Source organism: Syngnathoides biaculeatus, chromosome 12, assembly GCF_019802595.1.
Source record: "Syngnathoides biaculeatus isolate LvHL_M chromosome 12, ASM1980259v1, whole genome shotgun sequence".
In the NCBI taxonomy this organism is placed as follows: Eukaryota; Metazoa; Chordata; class Actinopteri; order Syngnathiformes; family Syngnathidae; genus Syngnathoides; species Syngnathoides biaculeatus.
This window is the reverse complement of record NC_084651.1, coordinates 6,725,591-6,753,496: the sequence shown is the minus strand read 5'-3', so window position 1 is coordinate 6,753,496 and position 27,906 is coordinate 6,725,591. Positions and strand designations below refer to the sequence as shown.

Below are 27,906 nucleotides of genomic sequence, written 5' to 3'. Positions count from 1 at the left end.
TAAAGGTTTGTTTATAAAGGTTTTTTTTTTTTTTAATTTTCTGATGAACTTATTTCATTTGAACATAGTTTTGTTTATGGTTGTTGTCGTTCACTGTTCACTCTCTGCTTCACCTTTATAGGCTGACGTTTTTTTTGCGAAAAACCGATGTCAATATTTTCCCAAACTTCATCAGTAGATAAGCAAGAAAACACATTTTCTGTGAATTTTTTTTCATCAATTTCATAATACTGAACTCTGCAAATCGAATCTGATTTTCAAATGTGAAGGAACAAGTTTCAATTTTCTGTTTGAAACAGGATGTCGCAGAGACAACAAATGAACAATGCGTTGAGCACGTATTTTCCCATTGCGAGTCCTGATTTCCAAAAATATATCTAACCGATTAACTTGAAATTTAATGTTTTTATGACAGTAAATGCTTAGTTTTTTACTATGTTAAAATGATAGTGCTTCACAGTGTATTTTGGGAAAAGTTAACGTCAGAGAACTCGGACCCAAGGTAATATTTAACAAGGTTTCTTGGTAGTCACGGTGTTCTATGTCTTTCCTTTGCACTTCGCCTTTTTTGGCTTACTAAGTCGAATTAAAAATCTTTCATGTTACCAGAACTGAAAAATGTCAAGCTCACACAACCAGTTTTAATTCTACATACCAAATTTTGAGAAAAACCCCGTCATAATCCAACCTGTAAACCATGTCCTCCACACATTTTGTTTTGGATTACCAAGATGGCGGCCAAAAGCCTTCAACCAATCGACATACCACTTGATGTTTATGTGTATCCAGTCTTTTTCTTATTTTTGGATCAGTGTCTTCACCTCTATTCTTTTTTGTACCAGACTTTGCTTAAATGACCAACTTCGTTTTGTCCTCCAATCGCCCGATTTACAAAGGACTCTCGCCTCACCTGTTGACGGCAAAAGATCATCTGTCTACTGAAGCTGCCTCTTTGTTTCCAAAATATTACATCTAATAATGTGCAGACAAAAGCTGTAGGCTAACGAGAACTTTATTCCTATCGCAACACGCACCGACATCACAAGTGCCGGAACGCTTGTAGCGGTGCAGCTGGCTCTTTGAAGAAAAACAACTGCAGGGCTAATTTACGACGACTTCATTCCGCGTAATTGTGAGTTGTATTTTTAATCTTTCATTTTTATTTCTTTCCGTGCCAATTTGTCAACATATGTCTTTGCGTGAAATTGTACAAAAATATTTGAGATCCCTACACTGGAGTGGAAAAAAGATCATCGGCTAACCCGCTTTGACTCACTTTCATCACATTAGCGTTGATGATAATAATAGATAGTCGCCCGACCCCTTGGGTGACTAGAAAATGTAATGTTATTCGAATGCCACAGATCTTCTTCTTCTACGTCATAGTCCAAGGAGATTCCACTCTAACCTCATCTGTCAGCCTACCCATTACTACCGCAAACAGGAAGGGGCTCAGCGAGGATCCCTGATGCAGTCCCACCTCCACCTGAAATTCTTCTGACACACCCACGGCACATCTCACCACTGTCCTGCTGCCCTCGTACATGTCCTGTACTATTCTAACATATTTTTCCGCATGCAGTACCACAGTTCCTTTCTTGGTACTCTGTCATCGGCTTTTGTCTAGGTCTACAAAGGCACAATGTAGCTCCTTCTGACCTTCTCTGTACTTTTCCACAAGTGTCCTCAAGGCACATAATCCATCTGTGGTACTCTTTCTAGGCTCGAAACCATACCGTTGCTCGCAGATACTTACTTCTGTCCTGAGTCTAGCCTCCACTACTCTTTCCCATAACTTCATTGTGTGACTCATCATTTTTATTCCTCTATAGTTTCCACAGCTCTGAACATCTCATTTTTGAATGCTACAGATCTGTACCAAATATTGACGAATATCAAAACATAAATGCTCTTTAATTGACTGATATTCTATATATATTTTTTTTTAGATTTGAAAATGTCCTGGTGCTCAGTGCATGTGCAGAGCAAAGCTTCGTTTGCTACGTCTACAAGAGGAGGTTCACGTCAGAACAGGGAAAAGGAGGGAATATGCCTGCAGGGGCAATCCGGGGAATATATGGAAAAATAATATTACACACCGCTACAGTAACTACAATTAAAAAAAAAGAATAAAACAAGAGATGAAATAGCTGCACTCGGCACTCCAAAACAATACACATCAATTGCCATATTTCCAATTTAGCCCCCATTATCTCCGAGCATCTGTTTTTATTGTTATTATCAGGACGATCATGCTGCAGTTAATTCCGCCGCAGAGCAATTAGAGCCATTTCACATTATTAACAAGCATTATTGTTGATAAGGGCCAAAGCGGTCTGCAGAGAACGGCGCCTTGTCCAGCCTGTTACTTGGCATCCGCTAATGTCCATGTGGGTGAGTAATTCCGCATCGCCTTGACAACTAACAATAATAAGGCCGCTATTAGCAACACTGGGCGACGCTGCTTATCATTTGTACATGCAAATGATGTGCCGGAGCGCTCAAACATGTGCATGCATTAGCGTGCGCACACATAATGAGTTCACACATGCATAACTATGTGTGTATCAAGATCAATTTATGCACAGATGAATATAAACAATACACCCCCCCCCCTTTTCCCTTATCTTCATCCAATCAGTACTTTCATAAACCAGCCCAAACGTGCTTTTTATTTATTTATTTTTTCTTGTGCCCGGGAAGAGAGGCCAGACCAGGGGGAGCACCTTAACAGGTAGCCCCCAGGTGCTCAGCAGAGTTGAGCAAGCCGGGGGTGGGGGGTGGGGGGTGGATGACTCTGGGAAAGGCGCCGCGGTACTCTGCTTGCTCTCTGTCCACTGATTATGAAGCAGGTCCCAGACGGGTGCCTTGAGGAACCCCCCGGGCAACTCACAGCCTTCCTCTCCTCTGTTACAGGATCTGTCACTGGGGGATTTCAAGTGAAGTATGAAGGGGAGTGTGTGCATGTGCGTATGTATGTGTGTGTGTGTGTGTGTGTGCGGGTGGGTGGGAGTGATGCTGAGAATTCGAAATAGGGGCGTGCTCATTTCTCTCATTTGTTGTCTCTTTGTTTAGTTTTGTTGCAGTGACGAAACTTGATGTGTGAAAGGCGAAGCTTGTGGTTGGCTTTCAGCTCTTTTCGCTTGCGATGCACACGCACATCACACACACACAGTTTTTTTTTTCTTTCTATAAATGCACTTGGGCTTAGCTTGCAATAATGAACAATCACTGCAGTGGTCACTTTTACAGTTGAAAAAAATTGAGTTTGTTAGTCGACCAAGAATACAAAATAATGTAAGGTTTTCTTTTTTTCCTGCTAAAATGTAACATCTTTCATCGTTTCATTTTACGTCGTTTCAGTGGCTGGTGTGGGCTTGTGTAAAATAAGCTCCATTTGCTGGGTGTAACTTAATAATGAAAAGTGATCAGGGTAGGCCCGCGCTTCCCAGTTTGAAAACCAGTTAGGAGGCCGACATGGGGCTCCTGTTGGTTGGGGATTTTAGCTGCTTGAAAATTGCTATTATTGGACGTGTTTTGCCTAAAACTGACAGATATCCCCTGCCAACTTCCGAGCACTCTGCCATTTATGTTGTTTGACGTCTGTGTCAATGAAACGAAGGTGAGTCACTTGAATTGTTCGTGCTAGCATGCTAGTGCTAGCTATAACTTGAAGTTGCTAACTAGCTTTGTAGAACAATGGGACTCGGACCGCCCGGTAGTTGATTTTTTTTTACGACACTACTTAAAAATAATGCTTTTTAGGATACATAGTGGTGATAATCAGGTACCTTTTTCAAATAATGTGCAGTCAGCTACCTGCCATTTATTTGCAAGCTCAAACATTTACCTGCCAATTAGCAGGTACATGAATGTACATGTATTGAAAAATATTCATGAAATATATACTCGGACTGTTTGTCGAACCTTGAATTTATATCATTATATTTACTGTATATCTCACTGAGTTTAATAATCTTGCTCCAAAATTACCCATTTGGAACATGCCGCATTTTTGGGACGGGTTGTCCTTGTCAGTGTAGTTTGACGTTCTTTTTACTTTTATTCGTGTATTTTTGTTACACTACTTACACAAAGATACTTTCTGTATGATACATATTTTCTTATTAAACTATTATTGCATGCGTGATCTATGCTATATGTTTTAGTTTGTTTGAGAGACTACAGAGTTGGGCACGTTCACACGACTTAATTCTTCATGGCCTCAGACGAGCAACATTTTTGAGGTGACTAATTTGGTTTAAAACGTGACACTAGCAAAAAAAAAAAAAAAAAAAAAAAGGAGATCTGAGCATTTGGGCTCATCTATAACTTGAGTTATGCTGACACGTCAGGTTTACTTTGTGTGTGTCAAAAACTCTCCAAAACGTGCCCCACCCCCCACACGCCCACCCACATGACCGAAAAAGGGAGAAGAATCATAACTAATGAGGCCATTTAGCACCCAGCACCTGACTTTGGCCCGTGATCTCCAGGAGACATTAGAGGCAATTTGCCATCCACTTCAGGGCTGTTGTCCCGAAAGTTATCAATGAGCTTGTCAGGCGCACACATAACCTCCTTTTGTTTCCTGCAGCACGCAGTCCCCGCCAGGGTCCCCGACGCCTGCTCCCCGGGCCCCCGAAGAGGAACCGGCGGCGCAATGTCACACACCTGTTTGGCTGGAGGCTGCGGCCCGGCGACGCTCGCAGCCGGGGGTGCCGCGTTGGCACCTTTGCCAACTGAACCACCTCCCCGCCGCCACCGCCCCCCCTTACTCCCCCCCCCTCGTCGTCGACTGCTACGCCCTGTGGATGTGTCAAAATGGCAGATGATGGTTGGGGTGTGTGCAGCTGCTGGGGAAGAGGAGTGCCAAGGGCGCTCGTTTCCTGCGGTGAGTTTTAATTTGCTCTACGCGCGTCTTCTAAAAAGAACACCACCACACACATGCATCCGCTCCGACAAACACTTGCAATAAAAAGCCACATTTTCATAAATCCTGGGCGGCGTGGTGACCTAGTGTTCGCACAGCTGCCTCACAGCCAGGAGGGCCTCACAACCAAAACTTTATTACTGTAAATCACTTAAATATTATACACAGTTTGAACGTTAACACCGCCCCTATATATTGAAAAATTCATAAAAATGACCTAAACAATTCATCAAAAATGTACTGCACATAAAAGTTGAATACAACTACACTTCAATTAAAAAAAAACTGTAAAAGAATGAATGCCATTGTATTATACTGAAATGATAAAAACTTTTTCTTTTGACTTGTACGTTAAATACAACAGAACTAAATCTGTAAGTACCCTGCGATTGGCTAGCAGCAAGTTCAGGGTGTACCCCGCCTCCTGCCCGTTGACAGCTAGGATAGGCTCCAGCACTCCCCGCAACCCTCGTGAGGATAAGCGGCAAAGAAAATGGATGGATGTATTCTATTGAACATAAATGGTTACTGACTGTATGCATAGCTACGGCCTTTTTTCTGATGTTTGAATTAAGTAAATTTTGTACCACTAGAGGGAGCCCGTGTAGCACTACTGATACACTACACTGGGAATTTTTAGATATTTTTCTTTTTTTCTTGGTAAATCCTAAAATATGCCAGATTTATACAAAAAACTTTAAAATTTTTATAAGAATTGCTCCAAAATTCTCTCAGCAGGATATTCCTCCTGTGAATTAACACTGGAAGGAGTATGTGAATGAAATAGCACTGAGATGAATCATATGTAAATTTAAAAAAAAAAGAGCGATTACAGTGGAACCTCGATTTAATGGACTAATATTGGGAGAGATCGTCTGTTAAATCAAATTGTCCAAGAAAATTAAGCCTTTTTTGTGGCCTAAAAACACTACGTTTGTATAAAATTGTCTTGTATTTCTATTCGCTTTAAAACACTACAGTACAGTATAAAATTGTTAGTATAAAAAGTCTTAAAATGTTTGAAAAGTATTCAAGTTTATCCAAACTTGCTTCACTGCTGCAGGAAGGGGGTGATTTTGAGTTCCAACTGGATTTTCCTTCCGTTAAATCGGGGACCATTAAATTGAGGTTCCACTGCATATGAAATGACAGCTGGGAAAGGCTCCAGCACCCCTGCGACCCTCGTGAGGATAAGTGGCTAAGACGGGACTAAAAATTCAAAGATCCTTTACGAATATACGACACCTCACTTTTGATTGACAGAGTCAGCGATGTATTAGTTTAACAATACAGTATGTGTACTTATGTTTGGCTCACGGTCAGGAAATCCTGGTTCGAATCTCCTATGGAACATAAGAGCTCGATCTGCATTCTGAATGTGCTTGGATGAGTTCTGTACAGGTCCTCCAGCTTTCTCCCACATCCCCAAAATGTAGCCGCTGGGTTAATTGATGGACTCGAACCTGTCCATAAGTGTGAATTCGAGTTGTGAACGATTCGTCGGCGCGTGCCCTGCCATTGGCTGGCGACCATTCCGGGGTGTACCCCGGCCTCTCGCCCTAAATCACCTGGGACAGGCTCCAGCACACGCGCGACTCTAATGAGGACACGCGCCAAAGGAAATGGATGGATATTCACAAACCTGTCAGCACCCAATGGGGTGTAAAAGCCACACTTGGCCAAATGAATGTGATGTGGTGCCAGACAGCGCAATGGCACCTTGACTTACAAATTGAATTTGCTCCCTGACTAAGCTCATATAACAATGTATTTTGACATACACCATAAAACCACGAAATATTATAAGAAAGGACGTAAAGATAGTCATTGTAGTATTTGTCATAGGGTCCTTTAAGGGCGCGTGGCGTAGTTAGTGACATCATGAGCTCTGACTCGACTTCTTGTTGGCACTTTACCACGGTTAGTTCATTGTTTGTGTCTTCTCTGTGATCCTTGCGACTATTTTCATTTTGTATTTATACGCTTGACTGTCGTATACTTTAAATATTTTTTTTTTTACTATTTTTATAACTATTTTTTTTCCACATACGAATTTCAAACGGGTTTGAAATTCAATGATTAGCTTGCTGTGTAAAGCAAAAGAATTGATAAGAGCAAATCAGTTAGTTGGAAAGGCGCCCCCGGGATGATGGCGTCACACGGGCCCCCGCCTGGCGACATGTGCCGCGCCGGCGTCAGCTCGATTCGCCGTTGATCAGACGGTGAGTATTTGCGGCGCCGCGTTTCCCCGTTTTGCCAACAAGCCCGCTCTCGCAGCAGAGGGCTGGTAGGGGGGTGGTGCTCGGGCTGACAGTTAACACCCAAACAACACTCGCTGTTTACCCGAGAACAAACACGTCCGCGGCGAAGCAGCAAATCTATTCTCAATGCACACAAGATGTTCAATTTTCGCCTACCGGGAGTGTTTCCCATTTTTTTTTTTCATTTTTACTTTAACGCAACAACCCCCACTACTTTCCCCCCCCGCTCCTTTGATGTTAGCATTGACTATAGGCAGCTAAAAAAACTATAGTTTGCTGCGAGCTGACAGATAAAACGGCGCGAGACGGCATTACCCTGCAAAGCGGCATAATGAGGAGACCTGAACGCGCACAAGACAGGAGCCCGGTTGAATTACGGCGTTCTCTCATCCAAGGTGGGAGCTTTTTGACAGCTTTCCAGGCAGCACAACACATTACCATACCCACGCCGCGGTGTAGTGCCAAAGAAACGCTTTGATGAAAACAGAACTGGGAGATCTTTCGACGGGGGCCTCCACGCCGTACGCTTTTCCACGTGCCGGTGTCCTTGGCGACAACAAAGACGGCACAACAATGGCAGCCCAAGCGGTGTCAAGCTGCAACTTTTGTGTTCTCTAATTAGCGAGCGGACTTACGCATCCGCGAGCTGACTGGCCGACGCACAAGGGCCCGTTTCTCCTGATCCGCTCGTACTTTCAAAACCGAACGACAATGCGTCCAGAGGTTGATAGAGTATTATGTCCAACAATTATGTCCAAAGGACGCAAACCACTTTGAAATTCTTTGACTTTAATTTATTAAATATGCTAATCCCAATCCATCACGCAACTATATACTTTTGATATATTTTAATTATAATATTTTGAAAATGGTACTTGATGGGCTTTTCCAGAATTTGGGTAACTTGGCCCGCAGCTGTGCATCCCACAAGAATTACATCACCACATTTGGAATCAAAACAAAAACAGTCTCTACCTAGAAGTGTCACAGTTTTTAAAATCAAATGTACCGTAATTTCCGGCCTACAAGCCGCAACTTTTTTTCACACGCTTTCAACTCTCCGGTTTATACGGTGATGCGGCTAATTTGTACATTTTTTCTAACGGCCGCAAAGGGCCACTCGATCGTAAAGTGTAAGAATGAGACTGGTGGAAAGTATGTGCCGAGGAAGTGACTTTTACCAGCCCTTTTAGCGTTGCGCCAGCGTGAGCGCTGTGCTAGCATGTTGCTGCTGTGTTACTAGCGTGTCTCAGTGATATTTCCCGGTAAGTTTTATTTTAACCGGCCCTGTTAGTGTTAGCACTAGCGAGGCGCTAGCGTTAGCGTGGTGTTAGCATTAGCATTAATGTTAGCACCACGCCAGCATTAAACTCTTTCAGTGTACCATCTTTGTAAATATCTCGTGTTTGTATGTGGGTTTCAATGTGGGCACTTGCTGCTTTTACACAACTGCGGCATATGTATGTACCAAATGTTATTTCCTATACAAATGTACTCTGTGAGGCTTGTAACCAGGTGCGCTCTGTAGGCCGGGAATTCTGGTATACAAATTCAACTGAACTCTACTTAATGGAGTGATTCTTTCGCATACCACCAGAAAGCGGTGCCACACTTTAAGAAATACTGGTCTAGGGGAACCTCGCGTCCCTGCGTTTTATTCGCTTTTTCGCCAGTTTACTTCTCCGTATTCTAGCGGCGTAGGCTTGATGTGGGATCTTTTGGCAAGGACACCCTGAACTGAGTTTTGGCATGGCGATGTGCCGCAGTATGCTGCTGACTCTGGGTCTTAACGACAGGCTAAACGAAGCGGGCGTTACGGCCCCCTGGATAGGTCATTACTCGTCCGTGGCCAAGAGCTAAACTGGAGCAGGGCTTTTTAAAGAGGGGAGCAGGTGTGTTTCACCATAGGGGCTGGAGCCGGCCCAAGACCAAACAGCCTTAACGGTCTTTATCTCCTTCATAATGAGGCCACGCTCTCCACACACCCCGACGCTGTCCACGCGGGCCAACGCTGGAGGTATGGAGACTGCCCCCCCCCCCCCCCACCTCACGGTTAAATGGTGACACTTTGAAAATGACCCCAGCCGGGGAGGAGTGGCCACATGCCATCGACGTTCACGCAAGTTGGACAGACGTGATTCACGTTCGAGGAAACACTGCCTGAATATATTCCATCAAAGAAAAATGCTGACTCTCGCCGTGAAAATGCTAAATTGCGTCACAAAGCATCGATTCACAAAGAAATTAACATTCATATGAATAATTACTGATTTAGAAAACAAAGGCATTTTCTAAAATGGGTCAGATTTCTACAGTTTTTTTTTTTTTTTTTGATGAAATCCCACAGAATTTTCAGCCCCTGCTGGGGAGGGACGATGTGTTCAATGGCACAAACCAAATTTAAAGAAGTGCTGTGCTAAAAATCCAGTCCGACTACAGAATTGCTTTTTTTTTTAAATCATATCCAAGTCCAAAAGTTACTTAGGTCATGAAAAAATGTATTCCATCCCAATGCAATACAAGACATTTTCAAAAATATGTCACATATTTCCTACATTCTTTTTAACGTTTGTATATATTGGGCTCTAGCTAGATATTCCTGCAGCCAAACTATTTAGAAGTATGATATTGATAAAATAAGCACGAACCAAATGTTTTTTAGACTGTTTGGCAAAATCAGAATCCTGCCTGAATACATTTCACAAATCTTTTTAGCGACATGCTGTGTGCTGAAAATGACAAGTCTCACCACACAAACGCAATCATATCAGAAGTTACTTGAAGGCTAATTTGAAATGGCGAAGAGAGGCATTTTCTAAAATATGTCTAAATGATCTCTTTTTTTGTAATGGCACAAACAAAACAATTTAGACGGAGCCAGAAATTACAGGAAAAGCGAGCCCACCTGAGCACGTCCCACTAGCGGCCAAAAATACACATCCTTGCCAAAAAAATCGAGTATTTTTTTTCCCATGTCATGAAAAAAAAAATACAAGGGTAATTTGCACCCCCCCCCCCAAAAGCATTGCTTTTGTAATTTCATCTGAAATATTACAACATTCTCTTGAGTTTAGGACTTGGATGGATTGATATGAATAAAGTACCATCTCCCCAAAAAATATAATCAACACTATGATGTCAGTAAAAAAAAAAAACAAATACTGCAAAGATGATAAACTCACTTTTGACTCAGATGGTCCTAGAAAAATTCACGTTACATTTGCTGCCGTAGTTATAATTTTACAAAGAACACCAGCACTGTTCCTAATATTTTGTCGCGACCCTAAATCAAGTCAATATTAGAGAGTCCATCTGGCTGTTAGTTGGGTCGACACTTTGAAAAAGTAGCAACCGCGCGTCATTAGTCGCCTTTCGAGCCAAAATGGCTGCCCGGAGAGTCCGTGTGTGTTCCTTGAAGTCAGTAAAGTTGAATGGAAAGCCTCCGAGTATACACGTATTAGGCTTACTTCTTACTTGAACTTAAATAACTGTCGGGATGAGAGTGCGGGTGGTTGCGAGAGGGAGTGGAGTGTGTGAGTGCTATTGTCCCGCGCCTTCTCTTTCACCTGTCTGAGTGGGTTTTGTGTGTGTGTGTGTGTGTGTGTGTGTGTGTCGGAGGGTCCCAGTGCTCCCCGCAGTCTTCTCGGGCCTGTCAGCCGAGTTGAACTTGATCAACATCAAACGGCATAGCATTCAAAAGTATTAGTGTTCTCTGTTGATGGGCCCTCGCGCTATCACAAACCCAGTCCCTGAGCTACTTCATTATTTATCTCTAATTCATCAGTCTTGTGTCTCTTACACACACACACACACACACACAAATCTCTGCTTGAGCCTTTTTTTTTTATTATTTTTGCTTTTTGTGTCACCTGCACAAATCTAGAAAAAAAAAATAGTGCTGTACTTTTTTTCACCTTAGGTTAGTGGGGGTTATATTTTAAGTTTAGGCCTTGCGTCTCACTCGAGTCCAAAAGTAGCCCGCCCCCCCGGTGGCGGCGCGACCTCTGACCCAGCGTGGGTGATCCCACCAGATGTGGAGAGTGTGGCGGGACGGTGGCGAGGGGGCAGCTCGCTCTCACACGGGGAGGCCCCCGTCTCCCCAAACTGCCACAGAGAGCATGGCCAGAGGGCTTCTGTCAGCACCGTTATCAATCATACTCCCTCGCTCTCTCGCTCTCTCCCTTGCTCTCTCTCTCTTTGTCACTCTCTCTCTCCCTCACGCTTGCCCTCGCTCGGCCTTTTTGCGCCGTCTCTCACTTTGTCCCCTTTCTGCTTTTCGCTCCCTCACATTTTGCTTTTTACCCCCTCACCACTTAAGACGCCTTATACCGCGCGCAGTACTTAAGCTCCGCCCCCACCCTCCTCACCCCGCCTCACACACATGTACACGCTTTAACCTTCCTCGCACGACTCGCATCCTTCTGATCCGATGCGCACGCACAGCTTGTCGTGACCTTCATGCCGCGGGAAGGACGCAGCAGGCGAGGCGTTCCCATGCGAATTTAGTCAGAAATGGTAAGAAAAAGTTAAGCGCCACTTTATTGCTGGCAGAACTGAATATATTCCACGTTTTGCTGGCTTTGGGTGCTTGAACATTGACCTTTTTTTTTTTTTAAGTTTAAAAAAAAATTGGAAAGACGAAAAGTACATTTCATGAATAGTTAAGCACTATTTTGTTCAAGTCAGAACAGATTACGTTACACATTTTTGAGCTTTGGCCCTTTGACAATTTTTTATGTAAAAACTGGTTATTGTTTAATGAATAGTTAAGTGATTCTTGATTGCAGTCAGAATGGAATGTATCGTTTTTTGGCAACAAACAAAAATGTTTCAGTCAAAATGGATCTAAAAAATTAATAGTGAGCACAGAAATGCACAAAATGGCCATTTTTTTTTAATGATCTGAATACAAAGATTTAAGATGTTTTCTACGTACATAAAAGTACCATTTTTCTCAAATTTTTCGTAAATCTGTCTAAATTTGTGCTGGTGAGCACTTGTCCTTTGCCGAGAATCCATCCGAGTGCGTAATATTAAGATGCTCATTAAACAGCGTAATTATTGCACAGGTATGGCTAATGCGTCCAACATAGCAAAAGTGTACATTGTAGAGTAGCCTTTTATTGTGGGCATCCAAAGGCACACCTGTGCATAATAATACAAAGAGAGTTATCCATCAATCCGTTTTCTTAGCTGCTTATCCTCACGCTGTTCGTGGGAGCTCCGGAGCCAATCCCAACGGTCATGGGGCAGGAGGCAGTGTACACTCTGAACTGTTTGCCCGCCAATCAAATGGAGACAAACAACAGTCTCACTCAGAATCACACCTAGGGGCAATTTAGAGTCTCCAATTAATGTTGGATGTTTTTGGGATGTGGGAGGAAACTGGAGCACCCGGAGAAAACCCACGCTGGCGCGGGGAGAACATGCACACTCCACACAGGGAGGGCTGGGATTGAACCCCGGTCCTCAGAACTGTGAAGCCAACGCTTTACAGCTGCTCCACTGTGCCGCCTTTTTATTATTATTCACTATTACTTTTATTATTCAGCCGATGGTAAAATTTTGGAATAGGAAAATCGAATAAGATTCAAATTTTCAAGTGTAAGCGTAGAATGGCACAAAATTGAGAGCAAACAACCAACTTGTGCGCTTTTGTTTTGCCATTAATATTACGATATTTTCCGCACTATAAGGCGCACCGTCAATGACTGGCCCATTTTAAAACTTTTTTCATATATAAGGCGCATAGAATAGACGCTACAGTAGCGGTTGGGGTTACATTATGCATCCATTTGATGGGCTGCACTGAAGGCTCAATATTGATCCGTATATAAGGCGCATCTGATTATAAGGCACGCTGTCAGCTTTTGAGAAAATTAAAGGCTATTACGTGCGCTTTATAGTGCAGAAAATATAGTACATCTAAATGTCTTGCAATGTGAACAAAAGCGAGGCTTATAAGGGATTCGTCCAGGAGGTTCGCATTAGTTTGAATCTCCACCCTTGAACAAACCTCGATTGAAACAGCTAATCTGCCAATAACATCAACGCCTTGGCGGAGGTCAGACGCGGAGGCAGGTGGCGGTCACGTTTCGGCGAGGAGACGCCAGTGGTCCCCGCCATGCGGCGCGAGGCGTTCGCTGACACATGGCACTTTGAAGACCCCTCTACGCCCCCCTCCGCCCGACCCCCTATATCCCTGCCATCCTTCACATCTGCAATGAGGGCAAATGGGTTACAGCCAGCACAACAGACAACAACTAAATAAACAACATACCTGGGGTGGATCCCCTCCAATTTCCGGACTGCCAGTCTGGCTTTGGTGCATTTTTAAAACATCACTAGGTAATTGAAGTGGAGCGTTCACACTGACACATTTGCATGGGGAGGGGTGCGCGGTCTGTGTGTGTGTTAGTGGGGGGGGTCCGGGCGTAAGCAATGGAGCAGCTGGTACGCACCAGTACGACTGCGGCTCAACCAGTCCTCCCGACTTCATATGTAGCACTTAATTGGTTCCCAAGGCAAAAATGAAATATTTAGCTCGCACGTCCTTTAAAATGCGATTGATTTTGATCTGACAGCTGTGCCTGTCCCGCGCGAGGGGAGCGGCAGAAACCAGGAAGAGGCTGGCGAGGGCTGTCTGGGCTCGTTGCCTGCGAATAGCGCGACAACACCCACTCAGCCTCGCGCAAACAGCGTTATATGGCCACGATATGTACAGATCGCTCGTTCAACTGAAGCCTCATTTCACCCCCCTTCCCGTCTTTAACTTTAAAGATGCACAGCGCTTTGAGTCCACCAGTCAAAGACGTTATTTTCCCGATAGCTCGTCATGTGAGATCCCCGTCTCGTGTATAGTTTACAAAAATTATTGTCTGAAAAGCACTTTACTGCAACACCTGAAACTTATTGTTGTAGTGTTGACCGTAATTATGATCATTTTACCTCTCCTGCACCCTTTAAGCACATTTAAACTTAATAAAACATGTTTTAAAGCACTCCTTAGCGCCTGTTCTAATTCTCACTGACAAAAAAATGGGAAACTAGGAAAATTCACTTCAGGCAAATGAAAAAGTCTCACTCGCACAGTTCTCCAAATAAGAGACAACGGATCCTTGCTTGAGGTTTACTTCAGTTTACTGTAAAACTGACCCAAAACAAAAAAAGAATATTTTAAACACGCGGAACGGTGGATCAGCTGGTAAAGCGTCGGCCTCACAGTTCTGAGGACCTGGGTTCGATCCCGGCCTCGCCTGTGTGAAGTTTGCATGTTCTCCCTGTACGTGTGTGGGTTTTCTCCGGGTACTCCGGTTTCCTCCCACATCCCAAAAACATGCAACATTAATTGGACACAAAATTGCCACGAGGCGACTGGTTTTCTCAATGTGGCCTGCGATTGGCTGGCAACCAGTTAAGGGTGTACCCCGCCTCCTGCCCGTTGACAGCTGGGATAGGCTCCAGCACTTCCCACGACCCTCATGAGGATAAGCAATGAAGAAAATGAGTAGATGGATGTTCAACCAATCTGTATACATAAAGTTAACTAACATATACTGCAAAATGGCGTTGACAGGAAAACAGAAGCTAGCAAGGATAGTTGGGAAATTATTAACCTTCAAATGACGGCTGCTTTAACACACGCAGAGCAGCAATACATAAAATTATTTTATGATATCTAAAAGTTGTGGACCTTCTTGGACCATCCGGGCGTCCTGGTTGTTTGTAATAGTTGTAACAAGGAAAAAGTTATGAGTGACAAAAACACTTATGGAAAGTTATGAGGATAAATGAAAAGGAGTTGTCGTATTTTGAGAATGAAATTGTTTTTATGTAAATAAAGTCCGTTATGAGTACAAAGTCACAGATTTAAGTATTTGTAATAATTTGAGTAAAATCGGCATCACTTTAAGTTTAAAACATTTTCACGACTCACGAGAAAAAATGTTTTAATATTGCAAAGATCATTAGTCCTATGAGTTATGAGAAAACTTCATTGTAAGTGGGAATGTTTTGAGATTGAAATTGTAGTTTTTTGAATGAAAAAAGTTGCTATTGTACAAGTAAGGTCATAAATGAATAATCTTTATATTTTCATGTGGAAAAAAAGGTCATAGTTTTGATTGTGATGTAATATTGAGGCAAAGTAGTACCATGTTGGAAAAACAGGTTTTCTTTGTAAAGAGAGAGTCAAATTGTAGAATAAAAGTTAGTTTTCAGGAAAAAAAAGTCATAATGCAACAAAAGTAATGGAATATTATTTGTAAAAAAAAAAAAAAGTCTGAATATTACATGCAACGGTATTAGTTTGCATAATGCTGAGGGAACAGAAACAGTTGGACTTTTGTGTGAAAGTCCTATTGTAGCAAGAGAAAACACGTTATGTACATGCATGGAAATTAAGTTGTGGTTATGAGTGTAAAGTTGTAATATTCCGAGGAAGCAGTGATTGTTTTCCCAAAAAAATGCTTCATTACTACGAGAATAGTTGTAATATTTTTAGAGAAAAGTCAGAAGGAAATGAAATAAAAAAAATAGCAGGTGGGACCAGTTTTATGGCAATGTTTACAGAATAAAACAAAATATCTTCACGAATATAAAATCACAAGAGTACAATTATGACAGCAAAAACTCTACAATGCAGAAAAAAAGGTCAAAACATTTCCAAAACAAGTTGTAAAATGACAAAGAGCTCATCGTGATATGAAAGTAAAGTCGTGATCAAACATATCCGATGTCGTTCAACGGCAAGCGTGTGCCTGCCCGAAACTCATCGCGCCGACTTTTGCGTCCAAAGTCAACGTATTGTCACGCACGTGCGTCGTGGAAAAAGCACTTTGCAGCCACCTCGTCTGCGGAGGCGCAGCCAAGCTCGCCGGAGATGGCCAATCAAATTGGATTAATGTCACTAATTATTTGGCAAGGCAATGGTGCGGTCACGCCATAACATGATAGAAATGCATTAAACCTGCACGGGATCCATGGCCGGGCGCCTCCCCACTGTCAAATTGACTAAGCTGCAAATTACGTACAAACGGATATATCCTTTATATAACAGCCCCCCCCCAACCCCACCCCGACGCCCCCACCTCCACTTTATCCTACCTGTCAAGCTGAGAACATCACAGGCTAATTCTTTATTAAGTGAAAGGGCATCGGGGACCGGATGATCCAATTTAAGTACATTGGGCAGAATAGAAGACTAATTAAAACCCATATTTTTACATTATTAATTTTGGAACTTCACTTTTAATGAATGTGAAATGACAGGCCTTCCATTTATACACGCGTACACTTTGGGCTGCTCGGCGGGGGAATAAGACTTACGGGTGTACTGCTTGACTGCAGGGGCCGTCGAGGATGTGTTTTTTTTTTCTTCCCTTCCAAGCGTCCATGGCTGACTTCGTATCAGAAAAGTTGTGACAAAGGTGTGCGCCGGTAACTTGAGACCGATTGTGAAATTGTGCCCCTTTTCTTTAAATTGGTCGTAAACTGCACCGATTTTTGTCTTTCTTAGCTTTCGGTGTGGAAAAATACCGTGTGAAGGTGCTGGGGGGGGGATCAGGACATCTGTGGCCAGAGGTGCAACCTTGTCATTGTGGACTACCTGCACAACTCTGAGGTGGGGAAAAAAATGGCCATATTAGGATTGCAACATAACAGTAATACAAAAAAAGAAGTCCTTACATTTTTTGGGGTGAAATTGGCAAGATAAGATAAGAATAAAGTTAATGTTAAGCAGGGGGGAAAAAATATTACAAAGAGAAAAACTCATAGCAGAAGAAAAACAAGAGCTACATTTGGTTACGAGAAGGCAATTATTATGAGAACTTAGCTGTAGTGCTACCTTGGCTGGCATGGGCCAGACCGATACCTTTGTAAAATAGGGTGTGTGGTTTATGCAGATAAGTGACTGCCAGCTCAGTTTAGAATGAATTGTGATACATTAATACGGGCACATGGTTGTGAAAGGATATTGCCGGGTATGCACGTGTGTGCAGTGTGACATTTCTGCACATTGGTGAACGAGGGCCATTGAGAGAAAACAAGTCTCGTAATGTTGAAACACTGACAGGGCTCTGTTTTTGTAGACAGCGCATCTGAGGTGATGCACGGATTCTGATTTTGGTGCAGTTGCAAGGCTCGCTGCGCGTATAGAGCTCGTGCACCTACGTCACCGAAATCACGTGACTGGTATTGCTGCTCAAACAAAGCATTGTTCAATGCTAAGTCCGTTGAGACGAAACGAAAATATGTCTTATAGCACGACCCCCAGACTTTTGTCTGATACCGTTAAACATTTAGAAGGTGATAATAAATGAAGGTACGTTGAAAAATGAGAGACACTTGGCATAGAGGTCCCATGTTTAATGCCAAAGTCGATGTTTGAAAGCATAGAAAGGTCTGGACGCATACAAATACTTCGTTGTTGAATCTTTTCTCAATCAAGAATGAATCCCACATAGTGATGGAGCTACTCAAATTTTTTCAATACAAATATCAATATTTAAATAAATGACCCCTGGTTTTACACAAACTCGCATTCATTAAATATGATTGGGAGAAAAAAAAAGAGGATGGAGACGGCTCCTCCGTACACGGAAGCGTATCGCTGCAACACGTTAACCTCTGTTAAACCTCTCTGCGCCAGACGGTTTATTTTCTTTTTTTCAAATACCCATTGCTCTCAAATTAGTCAATTTGGCATTATAGATACTAATTGGTAATTTGAGATTAAGAATATTTCTACCTGAAATGAAGTGATCGCTACACAGGCGTGTGTATTTGGTTGGGCACCAGGCATCACTTTTTAATTAATTAAAACAATATGGCGCCGTGAAAGTGGTGACGTCACGTGCACGAGCGCTATTTGCCAATTTGTGCCAAACTGGGTGTTCCGGCGCACTGAGGATGCGTCCTCAGAGATGCGCCCGACCGATAGTGTGACAGTTTGGTGGGAGAGGAGAAAGTCATTTAGCCCTGCTCATAAGAATGATATTTTTTTAAAATCTTGGCGCAAGTTAGACCGCTGGTCTAATACAATTTTGGTGAATTTGATTTGAATTTGGGCACATGCCATCAGATAATGAGGTCCAGGGACATATTTGCAGTAAATCACCAGCGTACACTGTTTGATAAATGTACCCGTCTCATTGTCTGTTGCCAAGAGCAGTGACCATGGTCCACTTATGCCAAGATTCCGGTGAAGAGAGAGTGAAGTCTCTGACAAGACTTATTGCGTCGCATTTAAAGGGACCGAGAGGAGCTGTTTTGATTGGTAGCGAATGAAGTTGGCTGTAAACCCACCCACAGTGGCCCATTGTCGCATCAGCTCTGCTACGAAAATTGTCAACACTGCTACGTCAGTCATCTTAAAAGAAAAAGTCCCTTGTTACACGACAGAAACTCAAATTATTAGGAAGAAAAGTCGTATTATTATGAGAATAACATGAAGAAAAGTTATGCTTTATGGGTAAAAAGTTGTAATATTATCGGAAAATACCATAACGGTACAAAAAATGTTACAAGAGAATTAGTATCATGAGTTCTGAAATGCTATTCATAAAAAAATGTAAAATTGCCAGAGAAATGTCAGTTACGTGAAAACTAGTATTTCAAAGAAAAACCATTGTTACGGGGAAAAAATTATGTTAAAATCATTTGGATTTAGTATTTATGAGAATAAGAAAAAAATCATAAAATTTCATACAAAATGCAACATGAAAAAAACATTTTGTATTTAGTAGAATAAAAACAAATTATAATTTAAAAAAAAAAGTGCGAATATCATGAGAGAATTGACTTTTGAGCCAAACGTCTGCAATGGTATCATGAAAATGTAAAAAAAAAAAAAAGGGCTACTGAGAATCATCAACTCATTACAACCATAATGTAAAATAGTTATAGGGGGTAAGGGGGAGAGTCATATATCCAGAAAAAAAAAAAAAAGTTGTCATGTCCAGAGGAAAAAAGTTACGCTACAAAAAAAGTGTGTTCCCCAAAGTAAGTAGTTATGTCCTGTAAAAATGTGGCTTTTTTTTAATTGAGCGTAAACCGTGCCGTTTGTGGCTTTTTCCTGGCTTTCGGCGTGCGAAAATATGCCACAGAGACAAGAAAGTAATCAGGACGTCTGTAGCCAGGGGTGCAACCTTGTCAAGTGAAGAACCTGCACAAGGCAACTTTAAATGGCGTGTGGCCCATTTCTGCGGTGTCCATCACGCCCTCTAATTAGGCAAATGACCCTGCGTCTTAATTGAAAGCATCCCGGCAATGCTCGAGGAAAATAATCTATTTTTTGCCATTTACAAAAAAAAAAAATGCAGTGTGGGAAAAAGAGAGGAGAAGGCGGGACTGGAGTGTTTACGCTCTTCTCTCGATGCGCTTCTCATTCCCCACAGGCTAATGCATCCTCACATCCACAAATAGACGCAAGTCAGAGGGCAACTGCTTTGTAAAATTGAGTCAAATATACAAAACGGACATTTCTTTTTTATTTTTTTTAAATGACTTTTTTTTTTTTTTGGGAGAGCACCAGCTGACCTCCTCGCTCGCACGGAATGGAAACCAATCTTTTTTTTTTCTTTCTTTCTTTCTTTCTTTTCCTCCGGTTTCAGGAAACTCTTGGAAGGCAAAAGCAACATCCTGAGCTGGTGAGGAGACAGCAGAGGTGCTGACACGCCGACAGGCAGGGGATCCTGGGAAAAGCCACAGACAGGAAGAGCCTGACTGGCTTTGACCCGCCGGGTCAAGGCTGGGGGCTCGGCAACTGAAAGATGTTTCCAAGCCACACTCGCGCGATCATCCACTTTTTTTTTTCTTTTTTACAGGAAACAACTTCCAAATGCTGTGAAATATGCAGGCAGATCATTTTTTTCCCCCTCTCGTTTTATTGCTCGCTCTTTTGTTTGGCTCTCCCGCGACATGAAATGCGATTTGGCCTTGAGCTATATTTGACTTATTTGTTCCAGGGTCACTGTATGTAATTGCACAGAGCTTAAGTCCACATCCCTTTTCTACTATGTGAAGATACCCCCCCACCTCCCACGCCACTCACCCCCCATCTCCATTTCACTCTCAACATGTGCTATGACTAATACAGTTATGCTGTGAAGGCCAGAATGACACCATACAAAGGTTTAGTAGGGCCACGCTCAAAAGTAAATACATAACTAGCATAATAAAATTACAGCGGGAATTCAATGTTGTCATGTCACAAGAACACATTTGAAATGTTATGAGGAAAAAAAGTCATGTCAAGAGAGGGAAGCCATGCTACAACAATAAATGCGTCAGTCACGTTACAAAAATAAACTTGCAATGATACGAGAATTAAAAAAAAAAAAATTGTGAGAATAAAATAGTATTGTTAGAGATAATTGTAATATGGCGAAAAGTCACACGGAAAGAAGTTATCACGTAATATCAATCAATGGGGGAAAGTCAATATTACCACAAGGATGGTATACAAGAAGAGTCAGTCACGTCACTAATAAAACTGTTGCACTGCTACAAGAATCAAATATTAAAATTAGCTGAATAGTGTTGAAATGCTATGAGTAAACCGTTACTTCCAAAAAGTTGTACATAACAGAGGGGCATTCATAATTTTACGAGAATAAAAGAGTTAATACGAGAAAAGACTCGAGTCATGTTACGAACAGAAATGTAACGTTATGGAAAAAAAGTTACAATGTCACGAGAACTTGGGTTGTAAAATTTTGGGGATGAAAACAGAATTTTAAGGAGTAAACTTTAAAATTTCCACACATAAAAGCATGTAATACATCCTAGTATCAAGAGAATAAAGTTGGAATGTTATGAGATTAAGAGTCACATTAGCCGTAAAAATGCTCACGAAAACTAAAATGAACAATAACTTTTTAAAACTGTGAGAACAGAGTCGTAATATTACGAGGAAACACTCGTAACAAGTCGTAGTATGACGAGAATGAAGTTGAAATGTTATGAAACAAAAAATGTTTGAACGAAAATAATGTGACGAAAAAATTCCAATTATGAGAATGAAGACATAATGATAAAAGAATACAGTCTTCATTTTCCGGGCACAAATGATGGTTAACGTCATTGTATTACAAGAAATAGCTATAAAAAATAACAAATAAAATATGTCATATTAAAAGTATAGTCGTACGAAAAGAGGGTTCAGATGTTATGTATGATGATATTGTGACATTTTTGCTCAGAATATTAAGACTTCAGTCTGTCAAATTATGCCTTTTCTTGTAATAGTCTTTTTTTCAATTTCTTGCAGCAATTCTTTCCCCATCCTGACTCTTATATAATTTATATATGTAAAAAAATCATAAAATTAATACTTGCCTCGTAAGATTTTTTTTCTCTGCATTTACGACGTTAGTGTGTAAAATTCTCTTAATATTGCCACTTTATTCTTGAAATAATTTCACCTTTTAGATAGCGGTTATATGACAGGAAGGAATAAAGCTGTGAAGAATAAAGTTGTAATGTTATGAAATTGTAGTCAAAATATTAGGAGAGTCATTATGCTGTGAGTATACACTACACTAGTAAGATGACCAAACTAAACTGTAAGGTGAAGATAAAAAAATGAAGACAGAACAAAAGGTACAAAAATCGTCACACTTTTGCAGTAACAAATAGGGAAAAACTATACAAACATAAAATGATGAAAAAAGGATATGAGCCAATCCCAGGTTGATTATTTTTTTTACTTAGTTTCACAAGGTCAAAGTTTGACATACACGTGTGCCACCGCTTTTCTGTTATTTATTGAACGGGACAAATAATTGTTTGCTGTTGATAATGCGAAATAGCCAAAATACAATGGAACGCGTACAAGGAGCTGCTGTAAACCACAGCTCACGCCCAGATGCTCGCACAAAGAATAACCGTCCAGCTAGACGTACGTGCGGAAACTATGCTTTCACATTCTCTTTTGAAATATAATACACCGATATTGTTCTTTAAGAAAATCGACAACAAAAAATTAGAAGGGCATTGCAATTACTTTTGAAGGACAAAATTGATTTCATATGATCTTCATAACTGACATGACTATAGACTTGTGGTCTACTATAGAGTATATGTATTACCATTCTATTTTTTTTTTTGTGGTTTCATTTTGGCGAGGAAGTGTTTATCTTACCACCCCAAAAAATGGCAGCATGTACTCAAAATCCCCTCGTTATAGTGAATTATTCCCAATATCAATAAAAAAAAAAAAAATCTGCATTGCACTGAATGCACAGGAGGTTAACAGCAAGGTAAAACTGCATTTTAGTGAGGCTGGAAGAGCTGTTAATACAGTGTCCCTCTCTGACAAGTGTTTTGAATTAGGCAGATTGTATCTTTTTTTTTTTTTTTTAAATGTTTTTTCTCGCCGCACGTCTGTGTGAAGGTCTCCGAAGGCCTCTTAGAGTCAAACCAAAAGATGGTGAGGGGAGATTGTCCTCTAGCCAGTCGTGCACAATGACACATAAATCAAGGCCTCCGTCGTTTGTCACCCCTTCTGTCTCGGCAGCTCCTGGCTCGGACCCCACCGTTGTACCGATTCAGATTTTTTTTTTTTTTTTTTTTTTTTAATGGCCCAAATGTATATCCATCAAGGCTTTCCGAGTGGCTCTCCAGCCGCCAAACCGCCCCGGCGATCGATGGGCGCGCCGTACCCTCCCTCTCGGCCCTGTGCTCACGCTCTTGCCTGCGTGGGAAGGGGGTAAGAGGAACCTCATTTTAGCTGGTTTTCGCCTCGGGCCACTACTGTGATTTTACCCCATGCTCCTGGCCTGACGTCATTAAAGATGCATGATGATGGATACCGTGAATTCAACCTCACCGAGGGGGTTTTGAGGTGAAGAAAAAAAAAAGAGAGAGAGAGAAAGAACCTTGCTTGTTTTTCAGATCACACTAAGAATAAATCAAGACTGTTTAAATGTTGAGGTTGCAAGTGGATGCATGTGACTAATCTCTCAGTTGCACATCAGAGGCGGGCAGACGGAAGGGAGAAAAGGCAGACGGGCCTCGCCGGTGGAGAGGCGCCTCCTGGCCAGTTGGTGGTGCTCCTGCCACAGTCAATCCCCGCTAACAACACTTTGCAAAGTGAGCCTCAAAACACACAACACAATCATGCACATTTCAGTTCAACAATGATATTTATGTTGATGTTTTTTCTTCTTTTCTCACCCGCTGCAAATGTTACTAATTTTAGGCGATTCTCTCCTCGTCTCTCGTTGCGTGTCATGTGTACAAGATATAGTATTCATGGATGCACGCAAAAAAAGCATGCCTGTTCTTATATATTCTTAATTATTTTTGAATTTGATCACATATGTGTCAACAGAACGTTGATTTGCCACAGGAGGTGTGAAAGCAGAGCGCAGACCTCCTCCATGGCCTGGTAAGAACCCAATTTAGATGGACACACCTTCTTAAATATACAATTGCCCCCAATGCTGGAATTTTGTTGTTACAAATCATCCATTGTTATGCAAAAATAAAGGAGAAATGCCCAAAGCAAATCTGGGTATTGTTTGGGGTCTGCAGCAATGGAGCCTCTGGAAGATGTCAAAAATGTTTCACTATTAAGAGAATAAACTTGCAATTTTGGGAGATGCGGTGCTTTTGGTTTAAGTTGGAAAGAATAAAGTTTTCATGTTACTTGAATAAAAATGCAATAATGTGAAATTACAGTTTAAGTTTGTTTTAAAAGAAAAAAACTATGACAACTTGTCATGTTATAAAAAGTAGCATTAAAATGAGGGAAAATAAAATACACCAGAAAAAAAATTAATGTTACAAGAATAAAGTTGGGAGGGAAAAAAATAAGAGAAAAAAGGTTTAAAATCTATAAATGTTACAAGTAAAAATATTGTCAATGTAGTGCTAAAAAAGTGATATAATAAATCTGTTGCAAAAATTCAAAAAAATAGTGCAGGGGAAAACAACAAAAACAATTTAATTAACTATGGATAAAAACGACCTTATTTCCTGTTGCATGGAAAACGATCAGCGATACTTATTTGAATTTGTTGCGTGACCTAGCTTGGAACTCAGTTTATGCAGATGTCATTAATTTCCTGTAAAAAAATGATATTCATTTAAATTATTCCATTCCTGACCCCCCCCCCCAAAACATTTTTGTGTTTTTACTAAATACAAATACCACAATATTTTATTGTATAGTGGTTTTACAAGCCACCATATGTGGAAAAACTACCATATTATGAGAGAAGACTTTTAAAATTTCATCATTAAGATTCAAGTATTATTTTATGAGAAATTCAGAACAATTTTCAACACTAAAACTGCAACTTAAACCTATCGGCCTCATTTATAAGATAATGTTATATATCTTGTAGAATTCTTGAATCTGTAGTTTGCATTGTTTGATTAGATTTTTTTTCTCGATTATTTAGCAGTTGAATTGAAATGATCCAGCTCTGCACCAAAATTAAACAGATTTCTTTTCACACTTCATGTTGCAAACACCAGACCAGTGGTAGCGTAGTTTTTGTGAACTTTTACTAAATAGTGATATTTTTTTTAAAGTAACTTAAAGCTTCAATGTAACAACAACCCCTCTGTGTGTGTGTGTTTCTTTCCAGAGCTCCTCGTGTTTCCAAAAGTGGGAGTGACAGAATGCGGGAGAGACATTTGACAGCTGTGCTCCCCGGGTTCAAAGGTCGTGTCAAGCGGTGGACGAGTCTCAAGGTAAAGAGCCTGACAAGGGTCCGCCCGCCCGCCCGGTCAATGGCTCTCGTTTCGGGGGCCCGGCTGCAGTAATGGGACCTCATTCATGTGTCAGCTCGCCAAGGAAAAGTCCGGGGAAAAGAGATTGAACTTTTAAACGATGCAATTTCCAGCCGAAAGGCGTCATACTGTATGCACGCTGAGGTCTTATCAGTGTCTTCCTGCCTGTCCGGCCACTCCCGCCTGTCTTCCTACACTTTAAGCCAATCTCTTGATGTAACTGAGTAAAAATACTTTGCTAAACCACTTGCGTTCACTGCCAGCGGTTGCCAGAGTAATACCTGATCTTTCACGATCCAGAAGGTTGTATTCTGTCATGATATACATGCTGTAAGCACATCCCATTGGGAAAAAGTACACTCTTCTTTTATCAGAAAAAAAAAAAAATTCTACCTTTTCCCATTGTTTACTAATCAGCAGTAGAACATAGGTTGGTTTTGTCAAAAATGACAAAGGTTCTGTTTGCGGATACATAGATATACATCCTGCTTGATCGTATGTTCAAATTGAGGAAATGTGGGCATCTTGCTCTGAATAGCTGTTTTTTGCTATAAAAGTTACAAATATGAATGTTTCCAAAACAAAAGCTTTTTGGTTGGTTCCAAAACCTTCTCATGTTGCATGGTGCAGAGTTCCACACAACACATGCAGAAATTAGGCTTGAAAAGCATCCTACTTGATATTATGTCCAAATTGAAGAAATGTGCGCATCTTGCTCTCCAAAGCTGTTTTTCACTATAAAAAAAAGTCACAAACATGAATATTTCAAAAGTAAAGCTTTTTGGTTGGTTCCAAAGGCTTCTAATGTCGCGTGGGGGAGAGTTTCAAGCAGTGCATGCAGAAATTAGGCTTGAACATGTAGCGACGTGTGTGAACTTGTAACGTATGGAATAGATAATGCAGTATGTGTGGAGCCTCAAAACGTGACCAGCAGTCACAGTCAGTTGGTATGTCCACGAAGGTCAGTTGGCACGTGTGCAGGTGCGAGTCGCAGACTGTCATTTGTTTGCTGTTGTCCAGTTCATGTGCATTCGGCCAAAGTCTCTCTCTCTTAGAATACGGCGCTTGTTTGCCAGTCTTAGCGGCTAGAAGCTAGCTACCGGGGTACGCCATCAGCTCACGACTTCCTAAAGACTAATTTTGCCAGGCTGTTTAATCATCGAAAATGAATCTGCACACAAAACTTTGACTGTGACAGCCTGACAGTTGCAGGTCCTACCGATCCATTTTTATAAACAAGGGAATGCGCTGTGTGACATCACTTCCTCCCTTTTGGCCGAAGAAAGAACGCTATGTCAAATTCTCGCATCTTTTTCGCATAGAATGATGTAAAAATGGCAGCTTGCAATGAGTGTTTCAAAAGTATTTTTTAGAATATATACTCTAAATACATCAATGATTAAAATAAATAAAAATAGAATCACTATTCTCGCCGCTCCCCTTTTTTTCGTACTTTTACTTCCAATACTTAAGTACATCTAATATCAGAAAAATGACTTTTTGAAACTTAAATATAACAAATGTAATTTTCTACAAGGTGACTTCTGCCAGCGTAATTGTAATCTATTGAGATACTTGTACTTTTACTCAAGTATCTCGTGCAGGTACTCTATCCAAGGCTGCTTTTAGCCTGACCGCATTGAGGCTCCGAGCGCACTGTTCCAGCATCCCGCCTTAACCGTCCCGCAGCTCGGGGAGTTGAATCCGGCCCCCTCACTGGAAGACCCTGAAATAAGGCCTTTATCAGTCGGGCCCACACAGTATCAGGGGGCTCCTCCGGCTGCCTCTGATGTGAAGGGGAGATGGACGGCGCCTCACGCCGGTCCTCTGGTCGAGCACCAGAACGGGATTGGGGTTGGTTGGTGGTGGGGGGGGGACCATTGTGGCGCTGGAATTAGGCAGGCATCAAACGGGAAGAAGAAGCCGTTGTTGATGCATTGTCTCATGTTATTTTAACCGGCTTAGCGCGAGAGCCTCTTCATGCTAGAGTGTTGCGGGCGCTGGATGCCGATGATGATAAGTGGCGCATTCTCTGTTAAGACCGCTAAGCTGCCACGCTGGCTCCACCAGCAACGTTCTGCATTTGTGCGTGCGCGTGTGTGTGCAGAATTTGGCTGCGTGGCTGAAGCCTTTTTCAATAGGTTAGCACGGTCTTATCCCGTCAAAAGCGCTGACTTGGCAGTCCGACGCGCAGCCTTTATGGTGTCACCAGTGGGACCGCTCTTTATTTCATAATGCTGACTTTTTTTTTTTATATGCAAGAGATTTGATAGGAGAGGTGGGGGGGGTCAACATACTGTACACAAAGAAACTTTTGAAATATCTTGCGCACTCAGATACTGTAGGATCAAACTAGCCCATTGTAAAGTTCAAAGGTTCGGAGGAGGAAAAAAATCGATTTTAAAATGTAAAATAATATTACCAATGCTATATTCATGTATGTATATGTATTCTTTGAGAAAAAGTTATAAAAGTTGCAATTTTAACATAGAATTTGTGCATTGTCATGAAATATTTGTGTTTGATGACCCTGTGGGATTATGGTTGTTATTTCAACATTTTTCTGTCTATCATTACATTGCTTTTGGTACAACTAAATGATGTCTGTAGCCTTTCTTTTTTAAGAGAGTCACAATACGGAAATAAATCAATAAATCATAATTCTTTAGGAAGAAATCTGCTGGAAATTTAATCATCATATTATCATTGAATACTTCTAAAATATTGGTTGAAATTACAACCGTTTGAGAACCCAGTGGAGTTAGTGTTATCTTTACGATGTTCGCATTTTTTTCCCCACTACCATTATATCGTTATTATTTTGCAGCTATCATGAAAACGCTACAACTTTGACTTCCTGCATATTGTAATATTAATTTTTTTTTTTACTGCAATATCATTTTCCCCTTTCAGCGCGACCCAAATACCTCCATATGTTGTAAACGGCAAGAGCAGCTCAAGGCTCAT

At 41.4% G+C, this 27,906-nt stretch overlaps 1 long non-coding RNA gene across 1 annotated transcript; it reads left to right on the top strand.

Moving 5' to 3' along the window:
- The first annotated feature begins 3,305 nt into the window (after positions 1–3,305).
- On the top strand, positions 3,306–27,432 carry LOC133509702 (uncharacterized). The gene is made up of 5 exons (XR_009797426.1): positions 3,306–3,622; positions 4,598–4,894; positions 19,809–23,289; positions 23,531–23,587; positions 24,795–27,432. It is a non-coding gene; the product is annotated as an uncharacterized LOC133509702 (long non-coding RNA).
- The last annotated feature ends 474 nt before the right edge of the window (positions 27,433–27,906 follow it).